Source organism: Chelonoidis abingdonii, chromosome 1, assembly GCF_003597395.2.
Source record: "Chelonoidis abingdonii isolate Lonesome George chromosome 1, CheloAbing_2.0, whole genome shotgun sequence".
Lineage (NCBI taxonomy): Eukaryota > Metazoa > Chordata > Testudines > Testudinidae > Chelonoidis > Chelonoidis abingdonii.
This window is the reverse complement of record NC_133769.1, coordinates 30,095,864-30,117,182: the sequence shown is the minus strand read 5'-3', so window position 1 is coordinate 30,117,182 and position 21,319 is coordinate 30,095,864. Positions and strand designations below refer to the sequence as shown.

Sequence of the window (21,319 nt, the reverse complement as noted above, 5' to 3'; positions counted from 1 at the left end):
CCATAAAATAACAACTTCTTTTTGTGGTGGGAGTATTGTTTGTTGTTTGAAAATATTTTGTATTAACATAATGCTCTGTGCTTTATATTTAAGATTGCTGAGCATTACAAATGAATTTGAAAAATGTATTTTCTGAGAATTGCAAAGAATCTGCTGCCATTTAGCTGTGCTTTGATGTAATGAACTGATTCAGAAGTTTTCCTATTAAAACTTTAAAAGACATCTTAAACTTTGAGATAAAAATCTACTTTAAGGAGTATCAGAATGAACGTGCATAATTATATGCATTATACTAAATCTGATTACCTGCAATTTAAAGGGCCTGAATAAATGTATTATTATATAACTATTTACAATACTATCTATTCTTTTTTCTGCATTTTTCTATTTTCCTGTCTTAGTATTTTTAAAATAAATTTACATTTTTGTAATTTAAAATAACCTTTTATTTTAATTTAAAGCCCCTTAATTATCGTAAGGGGAATGTTGGTCTAATATAGTTCTGTAGTCAGTTGGGATTCTATGGGAAACAAAGTCAGAATATTAGAAAAAGACATTTGTATGCTCTTTTTCACAAAATTTTCTAGTCATGTTAAAAAATTAGGAATGCGATTATAAGTAAATACATTAAAATAGCATGAATGTTCCCTGCATTTTCAGTGACATTTAAGGGTTAAAGACTTGGTTTAAGCTTAATCGCTTTGAAGATATAAAGTGGAGGAATTCTATTGAAAGGTAATAGGAAAAAGTAAAAAAAACAAATGAGACCATCAGTTATATGCAATGCTCGCTTACCATATTTGTTTGTACTAGATAATGGAGTGCTAAAAAGACCAGCCTGTCTCATACTTATACTTACACTGAGATTTCTTGCCTGCTTAAGGCCAGTCTATGGTAGGTTTTGAAGTCGGCACAGCAGCAAAACGAGAGCATGGAATTAAGCCTCAGGCTGCATCTTTTTTAAACTTTAAAATAGGGGAGGAGTTCTATCTGCCCATTGCCTCTGCTCTCCTATGCCAGACATTTAATTGTTTCCAGCGTGGGGGTTGTAGGGCTTCTTACCATGTAACCTGTTAATCAGTGCCAGAGTTACAGGGCTCGTTACCATATAACCCAAAATGCAGAGTGACTCTCCTAAGCTTATCCTGCAGGACTCAGTTCTCTCTAAGTCTTAGCAGAACTATGATTCCATCAGTATGGCTTTCCTAGTGTGTATTACACCAATGCAAAAAACCTATTGAAAACAATACCTAAGAGGAAGTAGGCAGTAATTTTTTATTGTAAATAGGGCTATCAAGCAAATTTAAAAAATTGCGCTATTAAACAATAATAGGATGCCATTTATTTAAATATTTTTGGATGTTTTCTACATTTTCAAATATATTCATTTCAATTACAACACAGAATACAAAGTGTATAGTGCTCACTTTATATTTATTTTTTATTACAAATATTTGCACTGTAAAAAAGACAAAAGAAATAGCATTTTTTAATTTACCTAATACAGGTATTGAAGTGCAATCTTTTTGTCATGAAAGTTGAACACTTACAAATATAGAATTATGTACAAAAAATAACTGCATTCAAAAATAAAACCAGTAAAACTTTAAAACCTCCAAGTCCACTCAGTCCTATTTCTTGTTCAGCTAATCACTCAGACAAACGAGTTTGTTGACATTTGCAGGAGATAATGCTGCCCACTTCTTGTTTACAAAGTCACCTGAAAGTGAGAACAGGTGTTCGTATGGCACTTTTGTAGCCGGCATTGCAAAGTATTTATGTGCCAGATACGCTAAACATTCATATGCCCCTTTGTGCTTCAGCCACCATTCCAGAGGACGTGCTTCCATACTGATGACACTCATTAAAAAAATAATGCATTAATTAAATTTGTGACTGAACTCCTTTGGGGAGAATAGTATGTCTCCTGCATTGTTTTACCTGCATTCTGCCATATATTTCATGTTATTGCAATCTCAGCTGATGACCCAGCATGTTGTTCATACCAATGTGAGATTTCTAAAAATAGCTACAGCACTCGACCCAAGATTTAAGAATCTGAAGTGCCTTCCAAAATCTGATTGGAACGGGGTGTGGAGCATGCTTTCTGAAATCTTAAAAGAGCAACATTCCAATGCGGAAACTACAGAACCCAAACCACCAAAAAAGAAAATCAACCTTCTGCTGGTGTTATCTGACTCAGAGGATGAAAATGAACATGCGTTGGTCCTTATGGCATTGGATCATTATCGAGCAGAACCCATCATTAGCATGTACACATTGTTCTCTGGAATGGTGATTGATGCATGAAGGGACACATGAACCTTTAGCTCATCTGGCATATAAATATATCTTGCAACTCTGGCTACAACAGTGCCATGCCAATGCTTCTTCTCACTTTCAGGTGACATTGTAAACAAGAAGTGGGCAGCATTATCTCCTGCAAATGTAAACAAACTCGTTTGTCTGAGTGATTGGCTGAACAAGAAGTAGGACTGAGTGGACTTGTAAGCTCTAAAGTTTTACATTGTTTTGTTTTCGAGTGCAGTTATGTAACAAAAAATATCTACATTTGTAAGTTGCACTACAATACTTGTATGAGGTGAATGGTAAAATACTATTTCTTTTGTTTATCATTTTTACAGTGCAAATATTTATAATAAATGAGCACTGTACAGTTTGTATTCCGTATTGCAATTGAAATAAATATATTTGAAAATGTAGAAAAACATCCAAAAATATTTAATAAATTTCAATTGGTATTCTATTATTTAAGAGTGCCATTGAAGTGTGATTAATTGCGATTAATTTTTTTGAATTTATTGTGTGAGTTATCTGTGATTAATTGACAGCCTTAATTGTAAATATAGCAAAAAGATCTTTACGATTAGTGTTTACTCCTTTCAGTTTGGATTCTTTTCACATTGTCAGATTTGACCTTGTCTGATAATTTTTTATTCATATTAAATACTAACACAGGGCTGACGAACCCCAGGAAAATTAATCTCACTTCATTTGAAGAATTGATAGTTTTATTAGACATTTCAGACTGTATCAGGATAATCAAGAGATTATTAGAGTAGATGCCTGTTGTGCTTTAGCGAATGACTGGTTTCCAATCAAACTGGGGATTGTTTGGAAGAACTTTATTAGTGCTTAATTGTATCAGAAGAAAAAGAAAGATGAAACTGTCATGATGAAATGTTGCTTGGTTTGCTTCACTGATTTCTTGATCAAGAGAATAATGTGCCTTAGAGACCGTGCTTCCTTCCATTGTCCTGAGAAATATAGAATTACAGAGATGAACAGCATATACTATGTCTTTGTTTAGAACTTTTTATCGCTCTAGTTGTATGTATTTATATGACAGATATACTTACTTTTCATACATTTCAAGGCTGGATGTTGACCATAAGAGAGTTGGGATTCTCCCTACTTCTTTCTTTTGTATTTTGTATAAGAGAAGCCATGAAATAGCTCAACTTCCTAGTTAATCCTTTCTGAGCAGGCATGCCTCTGTGCAGCTGAAGATAGTGCATTTGTAGTTTCTGATGCGATAACTTCGGAATAATTTGTACGTGTATATGTACATTCTGTAGTTGTAGTTTTATGTCCTCAATTTCTCTTTAAATAGTAAACACTCTAGATTATGTTCCTACTACATTAAACAGATGTTTTTTGTTTTAGCAACCATCATGATTCATGTCTATGTGAGTTGAGTTTATAGCCCTTTGTATTTTCAGTTAGTTGATTTTGAATGTTCTGTTCTCAAGATCAGGTGGCAAGTATTGAATGTATCTTTAGCATACTATGCCAAAGTATCTAGTCATATTATGAAAACCTTTGCAGAAGTTATTTACAAGTGGTATTTCCTGAACAGTTTATTTCTGAGTATTCTTGAAACCGCCTTGAGGGAGAAGGGAATTTAACTATAAAGTTTTAAAAAGCTAACTAGATAATGTCTATAATGAGATCTGCTTCGTTACAATATTATGTAATGTTGGGCTGGAAACTTAAAGAACATAAATCACAAGATGAATACAAGGAGACTTAATTACATGTCTGTTACTGTATTTTACATATGCTAAAGCTTATTCACATTGAGGCAAAGAAGGCAAAATTATTAAGTAGATATGCAGATGTGTGTTTATTATTCAAAAGTAATACTATTGTACATCTGAAAGGTTTGAGATTATACAAATTAATATGCAAAGAACATTTTATATTTCTAATTTGTATTCTACATGCTATTTTGAAAAAATGTTTGCTTCTGTTGATCTGGGTTGATACTGTGGACAGAATTGTAATTAATGATTGTGTGAGACAAAATTATTTTTCTGTTTCTCACAATATACTGCGCATGGAAATGATTAAAAATGCTTGTTAAATCATCCATCAATAACATGGTGATAAGGCATTCTATTGAATGCAATCTGCATTGTAAACATCTCCTGTTCTATGTGTCCAACTAACAATAAAGATCCATGGGAATTAGAACTGAATCTTGTATTCTCAGTTCATTATACAATTTCCATTTTGAAGTCAAATCAGAAGACAGTTTGAAATTTACAAAACAAAAAGTATTTAATTTATTTTAAGGAAGTGATAAAAGAGGAAGATTTATAAAAAATACACACAGGATTTGATCAGATGTTTTGATACAGGTTGATAATCTATCATTTCTCAGGATCTTAATACAGACTTATAGTATCTTGAGATTATTCTGAGGATAATTCTGAGTGGTGTTTGAAATAGAAATCTCTAGATTTTTTTCACCTCCTTTTGGAAGGAACGTAGTTGTTATTGGTAAGACCAGAATTTGACTATGTATGTTTTTATGTATATGCTTGCAAAGTCCACGCGTCTCCTTTATAAGCCAAATACTCAATGCTCTTTTTTTTAAATATAAACAATCCAGGTTTTATAGATTCCAAGGACAGAAAGGATGACATCTAGTCTGACCTCCTGTGTAACATAGGCCATAGAACTTCCCCAGAATAATTCCTAGAACATATCATTTAGGAAAAAGATCTAATCTTGATATCAGAATTGTCAGTGATGGAGAATTCTCCACAATCCTTGGTAAATTGTGTGTCTGGTTAGTTACTCTCACTGTTAAAAATGCACGCCTTATTTCCAGTCTGAATTTGTGTAGCTTTACGTTCCAGCCATTGGATCGTGATTGAAGAGCCAATTATTAAGTGTTTGTTCCCCATGTAGGTACTTATAGACTGTAATCAAGTCACTCCTTAACCTTCTCTTTGTTAAACTAAGTAGATTGAGTCTATCCTATAAACCATTTTTTCTAATCCTTTAATTGTTCTTGCAGCTCTTCTCTGAACCCTCTCGAGTTTATCAACATCCGTCTTCTGATGAGCCCTCTTACAGTAGTTCATCAGTATGCATCTGAAAATGGGGCAAGGAGTAAAAAAAAATTATAGCTACGAGAAAAACATAGGTGTCACCTTTTTAAGCAAAAGAATTGTAACAGTAGCAAAAATTCACCACCTATCTCCTAGAATTGTACTATTCTCCATGTAAAGCTACCCTGACTTATGATGGCTGTCAACCATGACATGAGGCACAGTGTTAACAAGATGAAACTTCTCCTTCTAACATTTCAGCAACTATCTGTCCAGTGAAGAAATTACTGCTATTATCTTTAATCATTTAGATAATCCCTACTACCCGTGACAAGATATAGAGATTTCAACTGGCAGCAGGGGTTGACAAATTCATTCACTTCTTGCTAGGGTCGAGCGGGATATTTTCCCAATCTTCTCTCTGTCTAACCTAATCTTATTTTGATGCCCACATCACCATTGTATCTGAGCACCTCCCAAGAGTAGGATTAACAGCAATGATACCTCTCTCTTCTGTGGCTAATGTGGGAGCACAAGCTATCAACTTCTTCAGAATTTAAGCTATTTCTCCGTGGCCATGAAGATGACCTTAGAGATGTGACTTGAATATAAAGTAATGTACCGTTAATCTTCTTGAGTCTGCAGACAGATACCTCCACTGCCTCTACCACTTCTTGTAGATCTTCCAATCAACAGCAGACTGAAATTTACCAGATTGATCAATTTCACTGCAGTTGTTCTATAGAAACCTGAGCAGTAGTGAACCTGTCAAGAATAATATCAAATTCCTGCTATTGATACTATTTCTTGGGAAAGTGATGAGACAAAGGACCCCAAAATAGTGGATGCTAAGAAGGATTGGGTAGTGGAAAACTTTAAACCTTCTCCTTTCCTTTTGTTGCAGTAGCCAGGGGACTAAGGGGAGCAGCAAAGATAAGCATCCAGAAAGCTCATGGAGAAGAGTAGATAACTGAGCATCCCCCCTCACAGCAGCCAGGAGATTCTGAAGGGAAAAAAACAAAAGCTCCTTCTTTTCTGTAGTTATGGGAGAGAAGATGGAGTTTTCAATTTATCTGAAATCTCTGAAAAAGGAGGCTTATTTTAAAATTGGAACCCCAAAGCTGGGTCCATGGCAAGCACCATCTTCCTTCCCAGCAGGTGAAGGTCGCAGAAGAGGTAGGCTTCTACCATGGGGTTGCTCCAAGACCTCAGTCCGAATTCCCTCTGAGAGCTCATTCCACAGCCTGATCTCCTTGGGGGGGATATTTTTTCCAGGAGAAAAAAATAGACCCTGGCAGTACCCTGCATGAGGAGGCCCTTGGCATAGCGAAGTAATTGCCCACAGTTGTCCTCTGAGTCCTCTCTGAAGGGTAAAAATGGAGCCACTCAATCCTTTCTAAGAGTCACAAAGGCAAGCAAACCTCACAAACAGTGACATCAAAGACTACTGTCAGATCTTAAGAAATTGTCCTGCACACTTTGTCATCCTCTGAAAGAGGGAGATCACAATTAAATTTTATCAGTGCAGTTTCTGTCGCATACTCAGGCCTTACTGACCTATATCAAAGGAATGTGAGGATTCAAGAACCTCCCTTGCTGCCCTGTCAAAGCCTTTTCAATGGTCTTTTCCCAGAAACGGATGTTTGGAAACAGGTTGAAAATTAGCAAAATTGCAAGCATCTTCAGCAGTGGTCTCCCAACAGCTTTCTGGTGTGTTGATACCCTGTCATTCCTGAAGGGAAACATCAGCAATCTGTATCGATAATGGATATTGGTCCAGCTTTCAGGTTGTGGCCTGACGCATCCCCAGCACATCCAAGGCCAGTGAGACACGGTGAACGTTAGTGAGTAAAGCCTGGAATTGTCTGCGTGAGATATTGTTCTTTTTACACAGCAGTATATTTCTCAATGGGAATCTGAATAATTTCAGTAACATGAAAATTCTTCACAGTGAAAAACTCTACTCTGTACCAGCTAGGATTAACCAAACTGTAAACTTTCTGGAATAGTTTTGCTGTGCATAGTCTTGTGGGTGTTATAATGGAGATGAAGAAACCTTTTTGTTTCCTGTAGAGACATAGCATAAGATTTCAAAAGTTTTAATGCTACCATTGGTCAGGCTTAGCATGAGACTTTCACCACTGTCACTCTTGCTTTTTCTGCTCTCAGTTCATCTGAAGTCAACTATGTTGACCTGCGAGGATGTTGCCAATGGAAAGGGCTCTGTCATAGACAAAAAGATAGACAAAAGATCATTATAAATGACTACCAAGCCATTGATAGAGTGGTTGCTTGGTTAAACAATATTCTTTCTCATGACTGCCTGCAAACACATTGATTCCATTGACGTACAAGGGCAGCCCACCAGAAACCATATAAATACACTTGAGTTTTGAATTGAAGGAGTCAGTGGTTAGTCTATGACAAAAGTATAACTTCCACCTGCTGAACTTTGAGTCCTGAAACAAATTTCAGATCCAGAGTAGGCTCAGTTCTGTGTGTCCCCTACCAGCCTGATATAGTTTCATGATTGTCGTGGCTGAAATTCTAAATTGATTCAGAAGAATAATCAATTATGTAGACATTGAAATTATTCATGTGAGGGTTGCAGGATTGTGCTGTAAAATGGCACTAGGGCTTGACTGAGCAACTTTCTACCTGGGTGGTCCTCTGCGTCCTTCACAACTTCAGTTTGCAAAATAAACCATCCCAGGGCCATCTGATGATGATGACATTTAGCTCTTTCATAGTGCCTTTGATTTGAGGAACTCCAGATGCTTTACAAGCAGTGAATAATCATATGAGTCAGAGAATTAGTATTAGTAGAAGTAGTATCGTCTCTATATTGTTTGTTTGTTTTTGCCATTGGAAAACTGAGGTACCAAGAAGTCAGGTGACTTGCCCAAGTCAAACAAAAAGCATGAGGTAGAGCTGTGAAGGGAACTCAGGATTTCTGACTCTTACTCCTGCACCTTAACCATAAAGTTATCTTTCCTGTCTTGTGTTGGGTAATGTAAATATTGTTTTGTCCTTGACTATGACTTCCTGATTTGTTTTATGATCCCATTTAGGTATATTCATGTGTGCGTCTAGAAAAAACTTTTTGCAAGTGCAGAAGTTCTAGCAATTTTTCCTTTTTGGTCAGTTTATTAGTTTAGACTTTCTGTACGCAGAAGAGATGCTTCAGGACCCTGCACACATTAGGTTCATTGGGACTGTCAACAATATTAGTAAAACTCTTAAGAGTGGGAGGCAAACCTTCATTAGCAGAGGTCTTGGGACTCTGGAATTTCCTTTTATAGGAGTGAAGAATGACAGTACATCTTAAGGAAAAATTATTTTGTAGTTAAGACCCTAAACTGAGATGGAGACAAACTATTCTTGGGTTCTTGGTTCTGTTCTTGCTCTGAAACAGACATCATGTGAGACCTTGGGGATATTATGTGAAGTGTCTATGCTTCAGTCCCGGCTCTATAAAAGAGATATAATAGTATTTTCCTACCTCACATGGGTGCTGTGAAAATAAATCCATTGATATTTGTGAGGCATTCAGATACTGATGATCATGTTAGAGAATCCAATAAATAAATGTAAAAATAAATAACTACTTTCTGATCTAAATGAATGTAAATTACACCACTGTAGCTTTTCATAATAATGGTTGAGATGTTTTTTCTAAAAAAAAAAAACAAAAAAAAACCAAAAAAACACCCTCTGCCAACTACACCCAAACAAATTAAGGAAGAAAGGGAAGAAAATCCACAAAAAAGAGGAATTCTTTACCCTATTCCTCTTTTTACTTCTGGGGGGATATGGTGGCAAAAAATTCAAAATTCTGCACCAAATTTTTTTTCAAAATTTCGTAAATAAAATTTACAGAAAATGTAGTATAATCACACAAGTTTCAATTGTTTTGGTAAGTCATTTAAACTACAATATAGAAAAAACACAGTAGCTATTCAGCATTTCCTAAACATGTGAAAATTAAGTTACAAGTGCTTGGTAACTAATACCCTGCATTGCAGTTATAATCGTGGATTTTCATTTGACTACATTAAAGAACACCAAATAGCTGCCCCCCTCCCCCGAAAAAAATCAACAAAAAAACAAAGAATGTCATTTTAAATTGCTCAGACTTTCACACATGAAAATCATACAATTTTGCTAATCATTGTTATGGTCGTGGCTGGGTACTTTGGGAAGTGCTTGGTTCTGATTGTCCTGACATTTTATTGACTGATAAATGTTTTATTTGCTCTCAAACTATTTTATTGGCTAAGTAAAATAAATCCTGCACTGTAATCTAACCCCATTGTGCCACTTTGGCACAGGAAAAAAGTGAGAGAGAACATAAGATCTTCCTAGCTGATTCCCATGCTGTCATTTATAAGGCTTTACATCACTCTGGCAACGTAGGGGCCTTAAAACTTTTAGTTTTTATGCTTCTGGGGGAATTGACTGAGAATGGGAACAGCTAACTAACAACAGGAATATTAACAATGTTATACATAGGCAGTCTGCTACATTTCTGCCTCAGGGAATGAGATCAATTAACCATCAATAGCAACATTAACAGAGGCTATATCTACACTACCAATTTTTATCTACAAAAGTGATGGTGACACACAAGTTTGCATAATAAAAATCGGAATCTCATGTTCACGCCTACTCCCTCTATCAGTAGATTGCGTCCACAGTGGGGGCACCGTCATTGACAGCGTGAGTATTGCGATGTGGGTACCTATCCGACAGCCTAGCTCCATACCTTCCGTCGGTAGGTGTTGTGGGAAGGCGGAGCAGATCGCAGTACATCTTGGGACCTGGCTAAATGTCCCATGATGCATTGCTTTGTGTCCCAACAGTCCACGGGCTTCCAGCTTTGTTTTGTGGCATTTTTGTAATGGCCATTGTCTGCTGTGCACCCTGGTATCTTTGTGGGAAGGGATGGATCCTGCACTGCTCTCCTGTGCTCTATTAACTGTCATGAAGACATTGTGGATGGCAGTGCAGTTAATTATCAAGTTCCTAACTGAAGAAGGCTCCCAGTTGCCTGACATACTGTATGATATGGATAGGAGCAACTTTAGATTGCTTTGGCATTCACAGAGCTGCTGCATAGAGTAGACCATTGCTTTTGGGCTCAGGAAACAAGCACTGAATGGTAGGATTGTATTGTCATGCGGGTGTGGGATGAAGAGCAGTGGCTACAGAACTTTCGGATATGGAAAGCCATCTTCCTGGAACTGCATGCGGAGCTTGCCCCAGACCTTGTGGCTCAAGGACACCAGAATGAGAGCTGCCCAATTGGTACAGAAGCGTGTGTCAATTGCTGGTGGAAGCTGGCAATTCCAGACTGCTGCCAGTGGTTGCAAATCAATTTGAAGTTGGGAAGTCGACCATTGGAGCTACGTTAATGCAAGTGTGCAGGGCAATTAATCACATCCTGCTATGAAGGACCATGACTCTGGGAAATGGAGGTAAAATAGTGGACAGCTATGCAGAAATGGGTTTCCCTAACTGAAGGGACAATAGATGGCACATACATTCCAATTTTGGCACCAGAATGATCTTGTGACAGAGTATATCAATAGGGTGGGGTACTTCTCCATGGTATTGCAGGCACTTGTGGATCACTGTGGGCATTTCACTGACATCACTGTGGGGTGTTTTGGGAAGGTGCATGACGGATGTATCTTCAGGAGCACTAGCCTGTATAGCAAGCTATAAGTGGGGACTTTCTTTCCAGACCAGAAGATTACAGTGGGAGATGTTGAAATGCCTATAGTGATCCTGGGCGTAACCGTGACAGCTGTGGCTCATGAAACCTTACAAGGGAAATGTGGACAGCTGTAATGAGTGGTTCAGCAACAGGCTGAGTAGGTGCTGGATGACTGTGGAATGTGCCTTTGGCACATTAAAGGCATTCTGGTGTTGCCTTTATGTCAGGTTAGACCTTTAATGAAGATAATATTCCCTTGGTCATGGCTGCATGCTGTAAATTGCATAATCTCTGTGATGCTAAGGGTGAAAGGTTTGCTCAGGGGTGGAGTGCTGAGGCAGACTGCTTGACTACTGATTTTGAGCAGCCAGATACCAGGGCTGTCAGAGGATCCCCGAGGGGGCATTTTGAATCATAGAGGCTCTGAAGCAGCACTACACTACGTCCAGGAACATGTCGTCTTTGCTGCATCTTCGACGCTTTCTTATCTGGCAGAGATGCTTGGCAGGGGTGCGTGGGGTTTCTCAAGGCCACATCTGGTGAAGCACAGGGGGCAATGCACAGAAGCAGGATTGTTAAATTCACGTACAGCTTTGTAACATTTCAGTTAAATACACCTTTTGCAACATCAAAATCACTTTCTCACTGACCCTAGCCAGGCACACATCTCCACAAACAAAGCATGGTGAGTGTTGGCAGGATAGAGGGGCTGCTCCACATGGGGAAAAGAGCTCTCTGCAAGGGTCGTGGTGCAGCATTCTAGGGGAAAAATGCTAAAATTCTTCCACACTTTTCCAAAGGCGGGAACATTCTAGCAGACATTTCACTGCTAATGGTAAGCAGGGAAATGAGAGTACATCTAGTCCATGTTTGTGGTTTCCGCCCTGCTCCCTGTGCTGCTCGACTGTGTGCCACTTTGGTCCCTGCACAAATGATTGCTGAAGGGCGTGGGAAAGTTTCCTACAATGGGGGAAGGAACACAGCTGCTTTGCTATGGAACCTTTGGCAGAGGATTACCCAGTACCTCCAGGAAACTTTCTTGGAGATCTCTGGAGGATTCCTGTTAGATCTCAGCGTGTATCAACACTCTGTTCTGCTGTACTGATTAGCTACACAGGGAAAGGTCCACCTCACAGAAACACAGCGAGCCTCCCACATTTCTATATCCTGAACCCACCTCTGCGCTACACAAGCCACAGCCCCTTAACAGGCATCTCATCTCTTGCTTCTTGCTCCCCGGAGAGTGATTGCTGATACTGGCTAGACACCTCTAGAGTGGAGAACAGTTCCTGGCTGCCTGCCTGCCTCCCTGCTGGGAGCTGCACATCCTCGTGTAACTCCATCTCTTCATCAATAACTTTGTCCTCCCAGTTAGACCCTCTTTCCATTGCCTCCATGTCCTCCAAAGTATCCACAGAGCTCTTGGCAGTGGAGGTGGGGCTGCCACTGAGGATAGCATCCAGCTCCTTATAGAACTGGCAGGTCTTAGGTGAAACATTGGAGTGATGGTTTGCCTCCCTCACCTGATGATACGCCTGCTTCAGCTCCTTTATCTTCACTCTGCACAGCAGCATGTCCTGTTCATAGCCCTTTTTACACAAGTCTTGAGCAATGTGCCTGTAGGTATAAAAATTCCTATGGCTCAGGTGCAGCTGGGAGTGCACAGCCTCCTCTCCGCATATACTGAGCAGATCCAACAGCTCTGCAGTGGTCCAAGCGGGAGATCGTTTGCTGTGATAAGCCACCATAGTCACCTAGGAAGATGTGATGAGACCTCTCCACACCGAACCAGCAGGGAATGGAATTTAAAAAATTCCCAAGGCATCTAAGGGGGATGGATTGATGGTTGTTTACGTGGCTGCAGGGCAATGGACTTCAAACTACTGACCAGAGCAGTCAGGATGGGCATTGTCGGAGACCTCCTGGAGGCCAATTAAAGCAATGAAATCAAGTGTGGTGTCTGTGCTGGCACTTTGTCGACAAAAATGTAGAGGAAAAAAAAGTAAGTCTCTCGTCGAGGTGGATGTATTTAGTCGCCAAAACCGGGCATTTTTCCCAACAAAAATTGCATTGCAGTGCGTATGAATGTACTTTTTGGTCAACAAAAAGCAGTTTTTGGTGACAAAACTTGGTATTTTTTTTAATTTTTTTTTTAACGCAAAAGCTGTTTTCTTTCATTTAAAAACAAGCCATTTTCAGGAACATGATACTAATGTTTAATTAAGTGTTTTTTCGATTCTCAAGAAGTTACAGACATGTTACTAGGCAGGCAGGCTGGTACATTTCTGCGTCTGAGAATGAGATCCATTAACTAGAAGGCAGGCTGCTACATTTTGTCCTCCGAGACAGAACTTTTCTCATGCATAATAATAAAAAAAAAAAACCTAGTCCCCTCCATGCCCAGCGAGCCGCAGTAGCAAGCGAGAGGGACAGAGTCTTTCTTGCTTGTTGGCCAGCCCCACCCCCGACAGTAATCAGCATTTCCCCCGCAGGCACGCATGCCCCTTGCACCTCAGTGATTTGCCTGTCTGAGCCTGCTCTCTGCATGCTGGAACAGACGCGCTGCCTGGGCTGATGGGGGAGAAGCGTGTCTCTCCTTCCTTCCACCCCTCCACCCCCCTGCAGATTTCTTGTGCATTTTTCTGCGTGGGGGGCACAGAAATATGCAGACCATCTTTTGTGAGATGCTCTGATACCATGGTGATGAACACAGTATAAATACCTGAGTAGATAATTTATAGTACAAAAATGTCATATACTCTTGCTCCATTAGAAATATAGACCTGATCACCTATATGCATTAATCACATAGTGAATGTATACTCTGGCTGAATCCATAGATTGTGCTTCGCCAGCCTGGATGTAAGGGCTAGAGAAGGGCTGCTTAAATGTTTCATACTGTGAACCACAACTTGGTAGGCAGAGGGTTTTTTTTGTTTGTTTGTAGACCACACCGCTTCATTCCTGAACATATGGACCACCTCTCCTAATCACACATCACCCTTGTAACAACTACAGCATGTTCTTACTTGGAAAAAAAGTATTAACTAAAATACATTTAAATACATTCTTGCCTTAATGCAGTTTATCAGCTGGAAACAGGAAGGTGAAGGGAAAAATGCGGCATGCAACTGGCTAGCTTTCTGTAGGTCACCAGCAAGAGCTCTCTAAACCACTAGCTGTCCTATGGAAAAGCCGATCCCTAACAGATCAGTGTCTAATCTAGCCTCATTGATCTCTACTAACAGGTATTCTGCAGCTTCATATGACAGCTTGTTCATTTTAATACATAACCTGATATTTAAACAAGTCAGTGTTAGGCTCAATAGAATACATATATCTTTTGGTCCTATTAGCGTAACTTAATATTGCATGCAAAACCCAAGATAATGTTGCGTTGTTGACTTATTCCATTTGATTCATTACTGACGAGACCTTTCTTTGCAGTACCACTGCCTAGCCAATATTTTTCTGCCCTGTATTTGTGTATTTGAGTCCTACCTACATTAACCATTTTATATATTGTATTTTAATCTTTTCCTTAAAGTAGAACATTCTTCTCTGTTTAGTATCACTTTCAGATTTGATTAACATGCTTTTAGTCACATTCTCTTAAATTATTTCCATAATCTAACAGATTAACTGCAAATATATGAATATTTAGGGTGACCATGTGTCCCTATGCTGAGTATGGGACACCTGGTAAAATTACTTGTATTCAAGCAAGTTCAGTGGCATACAATCAGAACTATGCAGTACAAATGTTTAAATTTAACATCAAGTTGACTGAGCCCCTGTTAGAAAGAAATACTGCGTGGTTGGAGCCTATTATTTACCTTCTTATCTTTAAATCTTTAGAGTTCACATGGGGAAAGGTGACACACACAGCCCTATCCCCCAGATACACAGGGAGAGGTGACACGCACACTGCCCTGTTAGGGTGACCAGATAGCAAATGTGAGAAATTGGGATGGGGATGGGGGGTAATAGGAGCTATATAAGAAAAAGACCCAAAAATCGGCACTGTCCCTATAAAATCGGGACATCTGGTCACCCTAACTCCCGTACACCTCTGTCACACAGTGGGGTGACTGACTCAGTCCTCTCTGCCTGGTGCTCTCCACCCTCCATGCCTGGCTGTGGCCCCGGGATGGACCTGCCTCTCCTGGTACCTGGTGCCACTTCTTCCCGAGGCAACACATGTGGGGGGCACGCAAGAACAAGGCCAGTCTTTTGGTGCTGTACAGGAGGGAAGGGACAGGAGCTGCTTCCAGCTGCAGAGGAGAGAGGAGTGGGGGGAGGGAAGAATGACCTGGCCCATGTGTTTGCAGAACTCATCTCTTCTCCCTTCCCACCCCTGCTCCCCTGTGGCTGGAAGCAGCTTGTCCCTTCCTGCCCACACAGTGTTGAAAGGCCGCTAACACCTCCAGGCTCCTGCTGGCCACTGACATAACCCAGCTGCCTCCAGTCCCCCGGCTACAGTGCGGGGAGGAAGGGGTTAAGCCCTAAGGATGTATTGTGCACCAGGAAGCATGACTGCTGGGGCTTCAGCCAACCTAGACAGAGAGGTGGCTCAGTAGGAGACTGAGCAGCTCTATGCTCCCTGGGGGGAGGACCCAAGGTGGGGTGTGTGTGACAAGGGTGCTAAGGGCTGCTGTGGAGCATGCAGGGTTGGGGCACGAACAGGCTGGACATTACTTCCCTCCTGCCACTCCAGAGCTTATCTGAGGGGCGGAGAGGCTTCCCTATGCCAGTGGGGGCTTTGGCACATGCAGGCTCGGCTCCTCTTGGCCGGCATCCTGGATTGGAGGGGTTTGGACTTTTCTGGGGTGCCAGCCCAGCCAGAGGCAGTGGGGGAAAAAAAGCCAGCTGGACAGGTGAGCTGAGCACTCCAACCAGGGGCTGGTTCTACATATGGTGCTGGGAGCAAGATGCCTCCCACTGGGGGGGATATGGAGGAGCAGTGGAGCTGGGTGTGGGGGTAAAGGGGCAATGCAAGGAGAGGACAGTGAAAGTGAGAGCATGTAAGAGGCTGATGGAGGTGACGTGTAACTGGCTGCTGCCTGGGGCCTGCCTGCACTCACCAGCCAGTGCTGGCTGGAAATGTGATGTGAGGGCAAAGTCCCACTGGCCGAGAGCTGGCATGCAGTGGGGGCTGTGATGCTGGACCAGCAGGCCGGCCCCGCACGCTCCAACTTTGCCCTGCCACCAGCCTTGCACACTCACCTCCATCGTCGGCCACTGGACCCCCCCTACTCACCGCTGGTGGGCGGGCAGCTTGCGAGCAGGGATCCAACCAGCAGCAGGACCCACTTCCTTTGTAATTTCTGTGCGCTCTTTTATTTTTCATCTCTAGTCTCATGCAGTGCAGTGCGTTCCATATTCCACATACTGATGTTCAGTCCTAGACAGAGGATGAACCATGAGTTGCATGCTGTTCTTGCCTTCACATCACTATGTACTTATATAATTGATACCATATTATATCATGTTTCTATTACTTACACCCAATCCATTATTGTAACGAGTGATGTATAGCAGAATGTCACTTGATCTTGTTGCAATGATGCATTTATCTGCCCTAGTTAACATTGCAACTATTATAAAATTTCCACTTTATTTTGTATAAGAATACAATAGAATCTCCTTAATTAGAACCCAAAATTAAGACAACCTATTGTCCTAATGAAGAGTGTATGCCATTCTCATGAAAAATCTGAAAAGATTTGAATTATAATAAAATGCTGTGTGGAATATAAATTCAAGACTAAAAATGGCATTCACATTACATATTTCTTTATTGGACTATAACTATTTAAAAGACTATAACTATTTAAAAGAGTGGAGTTCAGAATTTTACATCTGTTTAACCCTTATTTAAATATTATTTAATCCCTTAAAACTGTCAGAACTTTTTCTAATATAGTACTCATTAAGCAGCAGTCATTATGTTTCACTGTTATTTGGCTAAATTGGTCCCCTGGAGGAGATCCTGACAAAGTAGCTATCTCAATTTTTGTGTCTGTAGTAAAGTGGTACACAATGACACTTCATAGGAATGTAGGTCAAGTCTTCTAAGTCATTCTAATTGTCAGGTGCTTGAACCTTGCATGAATGTGCAGTCATATCAGCAAGTGGCTCTTATTAATTCCAGCAAAGATATTAGGAGTATTGGAGTATAAATCTGAGCAGAGGAAAATTAGAACCCAGTAAGGAGTGGTCCTGCAGGGAACGTCCTAGGGACAGCCAATCTCAGAGAGAAAGCTTAGGTTTGAGGTTTGTTACTTTGTTACTAGGTGCTACTCTGGAATAGTGTATTTTGTGCATGTATGTGCACGCGTGATATATGCTGTTTGAAGCAGAGTGAGAAGTATATGTGCTTACATTGTTCCTGTGCATGTGTGGAAACGGTGAGAGGGGTGTAAAGTGCTCTGATCCACCTGTTCCTTTGGACTCCAGTCTTGGGACTAGCCAGAGTCCTACTGTGAAGTGCAGTCTCAGCTCCCATTAATGACCAACCTATTAATACCCCTTGGTCATTAACTAAAAAAGGGACGGCAGGGCGAGAGCGGAACTAGTTATGTGTGGGGCATCCTTTGCCTTTTCCAGATGTGGCGCAGCTACAGCTCTGGAATGCTCATGCTAGGGCCCTGTCTAGACTAGCTGGTGAGGTGTGTTAGTTACAGCATGTTAATTAATACATTTTTAAACACTACTTAGCACCTAGTGTAGTCAAAGACACTGGTGCTTAAAAAGTGTGTGACACAGTCAACCCTAGGGTTGGCCAAAATCAATTCACACATTTTTAAATGCCAAACAGCTGTCTGCTCTAAATGCTACCTGGGGTTTAAAAACAGGCTAATTAACATGTTTGCTAAATGCACCTAATTTTCCTGGTTTTTACAGGTTGGGAGTCAGAACTATAGAAAGCAATGTGCTAGGTGTTATCAGCTGAAAACTGTTGTCTAACTCCTTTGACTCGGTTGATTTGTTTTTCTAGAAAAAATGGTTGAGTATAGGTTGGGATTAGCTAACCGGGAATAGTTAAGCCTCACCTTAACTCAAACTTTTTCCTAGTCAAGGAAAAGTGTAGGATAAAAAGATAGTACATTATCCATCCTCTTTTAATGAACAAGTTCTGTTTTGTAATATACATGTCACCAGCTGTCTGGCCCTTTAAGGGGAGTTGGGTCTAGACTGATGTGTAGGATCAGCTGATCTTGACTGGCTAGGGATCATGTGGCCCAGCTTGGAAAGGGATGCCTGCAAACCACAAAAGGCCGTGAAAACTCAGTTGGAGGAGGGCAGCTGGCTCCTGTAGTACGCCCTGCAGAAAGGTAACTCCTGGGCAGACAGCCTAGAGGAGAACTGAAGAGGGAATCTGGCTCCTGTGACTGGCCCTAGAAGAAGGGAGACTCTCAGAGGAGGGAAAAGCCCTGAGAATCAGTACTTTTGGGGAAGAGTGGGAAATAAATTAGATCTGAGCCCAGGAGGGGAAGAAGAATATTGCAAGGGGGACTACTGTGTACGTTTATTACCAGAGCCTTGTTGGTGGTGCCAAGAGAAGCTACTGCCTGGGAGACTTTTCCTCAGGTAGATAGAGCACTGAGGCAGGATGAATAGTGACACAGTGGGCTACAGGGGGCTCTGTGGAAGCTGACTTAGCCACACTAGAGAAAAAAAAGTTGTATTTCAGTATGTGTTAGCTAGTCAAGTTGAAATCTAGGTGCTAGCTAATACATTCCACAAAAAAACATCTTTTATCATGGTCAGAATACGTATTCTTTCTTCCTCAAATATATTAAATCCTTTTGTGTTGTTAGAGTTTTGGTCCACACCCTGTCAAATGATCCAAGTGTTCATCATAACTTCTCTGACACGTTTGCCACCCTTGTCTATTTGCAACACAAAATGATGTTCACTTCAATTTCAGTGTAAAGAACACCTCGTCTTAAAAACAAGTTTGTGATCCACTAAATTCAAAGGAAACCATTATTTTAACTTAACTGTCTTCAGGCACTGGGTCCTTAACCCTATTAAAGGCTTGATGCAACTCATTAATGTCAATGGAAAGACTCCCATTGACTTCCTTAGGAATTGGATAGGGTCCCTTATGCCTTGTCTATACTTGTCACAGATTAATTCAATTTGTTTTAAATCACACTTTTTGTTATTTCAGTGCAAAATGTGTGTGGGGCCATCTCAGTTAGATATGTGAGGGGAATATTGAATAGGATTAGAGAGACTATTTAGAGTCAGAGAAACATTTTACCTGTGTATTTGACACTGGTGCAAGCTCTTTTGGAATAGAGTGTCCAGTTCTGGTGTCAGCAGGATGTTGAAAAATTAAAGGGAGTTCAATGAAGAGCCACAGAATGATTAAAGAGTTGGGAAACATGCCCAATCATAAAAGACTCAAGGAACTCGATCTACTTAGCTTATCAAAGAGAGGGCTAAAGGGTGATTTGATTGGACTATAAATACCTAAATGAGAAACAGGTATTTGATAATAGAGGGCTTTTCAATTTAGCAGGTGAAGGTATAACAAGATTGAAAGGCTGGAATTTGAGGCTAGACAAATTCACACTAGAAATAAGGCACTAATATTAACAGTGAGGGTAATTAGTCATTGGAACAACTTTCTAAGGGTTGTGGTGAGTTTGTCATCACTGTGTATTTTTGGACCTGAATCAGGAATTAGGTCATGCAAGTCCAATGGCCTGTGTTATGCAGAACGTCAGCTAGGTGATTGCAGTGGTCACTGCTGACATTAAAATAGATGAACGAAGTGTCTTAAATCAATTTAGCATCTGTTGTTGTTCTACAGTCACAGTTTATGTAGACAAACCCAGAGTCAGCTGGCTGTACATCTTTACCACCTTATCCTCATGCACTATTTTCTTTTTAGCAGAACAGTACTCATTTATATTGCATTATTCAATTTACTGTTCATCTTCAGTATTATAGTTTTGGGTTGCACACCTTTCAAACTGCCAGAATCAACCTCCTTCAACATCTGATACAAGGAACTACTAAAAGAGGTTTCTGTAAATCTAAGGTTATGTTTCTTTAACTTCAGAACGTGTTAGCATGTAAAATAAATAATTCAAACACATTATTTCTCATCCCACACCCAAAGACAGTCTTCTAAATATGTATTACAGTTATATTCAGCATTTGAATGGTGAACTTAACTGTGCTTGACCAACCTTACGAGATTTGTCCATTACTGTTGTGGTCTTTAAAAGTGTTCAGTTTATCTTGAAGCATGATCTAATGGAACTGAATTGCTTATCAGGCTTGGGCAATTCAGAATCAGCAAGAAACATTAAGAATGCATTTATACCTTCTGAGCTATGGATTAAAATAAACCACAGATTTCTCTGCACTATGATCAGCTGATACTGATATAACCTAGAATATCCTTTTAGTTTCCATAGGAACTGATGATAGAGTGTTTGAGCCTTGGAATAGCTGGAATAAATTTCTAGTGTTCTGTTCTTTAACTTCTGTATTACTCTATGTAACCTCTGTGCTTAAGGACTGTAAGTGTGCAAACCACAAGTGAGGTAGACTATCTTTTCAGATTACATATTTTGTTTTAGTAAGAACCACTCTGCTAGAGGTCACTATGCATATTTCCTGTGGTGTCAGCACTGTATTTTTACAGTAACACACAAAGGTTTTCCCAGATCCAGAGCAAAAGCAAAAGCAAAACCAAAACAGCACAGAAACTAGAAATTATTGCTATATGGAAACACTCTTTTAAATATTTATTAGCAAATATATTGTGTACTAGTTAGACTCTTCCTAGACACTGCTACATCTCACTCCCTTTCTCTGTGTAGATCTGTGTTTTCTCATTGGAACAAATTGTACAACACTAGAGAAATCATTGACTTTCTAATTCAGATCATGATGTATTTCAAATAGTTAATGTAACAAAAAAGACTTTATAGAAATGTGTACCATAACATGGTATTTCAGTGTTTATGATAAAAGATAATAAAGAAGCAAGACAATGAGAAACAATGCTAAATATATTTTTACCTAGTAGACAAATACCAGGATCTGATTTGGATATGGATAGAGACCTCTTTAATGTTTTTAATGAAGTAAACACTAATGGGAATTGTGTGATCATGGGAGACTTTAACTTCCCAGATATAGACTGGAGGACAAGTGCTAGTAAGAATAATAGGGCTCAGATTTTTCTGGATGTGATAGCTGATGGATT

The 21,319-nt window shown here is 40.1% G+C and overlaps 1 protein-coding gene across 1 annotated transcript in view; it reads left to right on the top strand.

Moving 5' to 3' along the window:
* COG5 (component of oligomeric golgi complex 5) overlaps positions 1–21,319 on the top strand; it is a 380,013-nt gene that overhangs the window by 154,521 nt on the left and 204,173 nt on the right.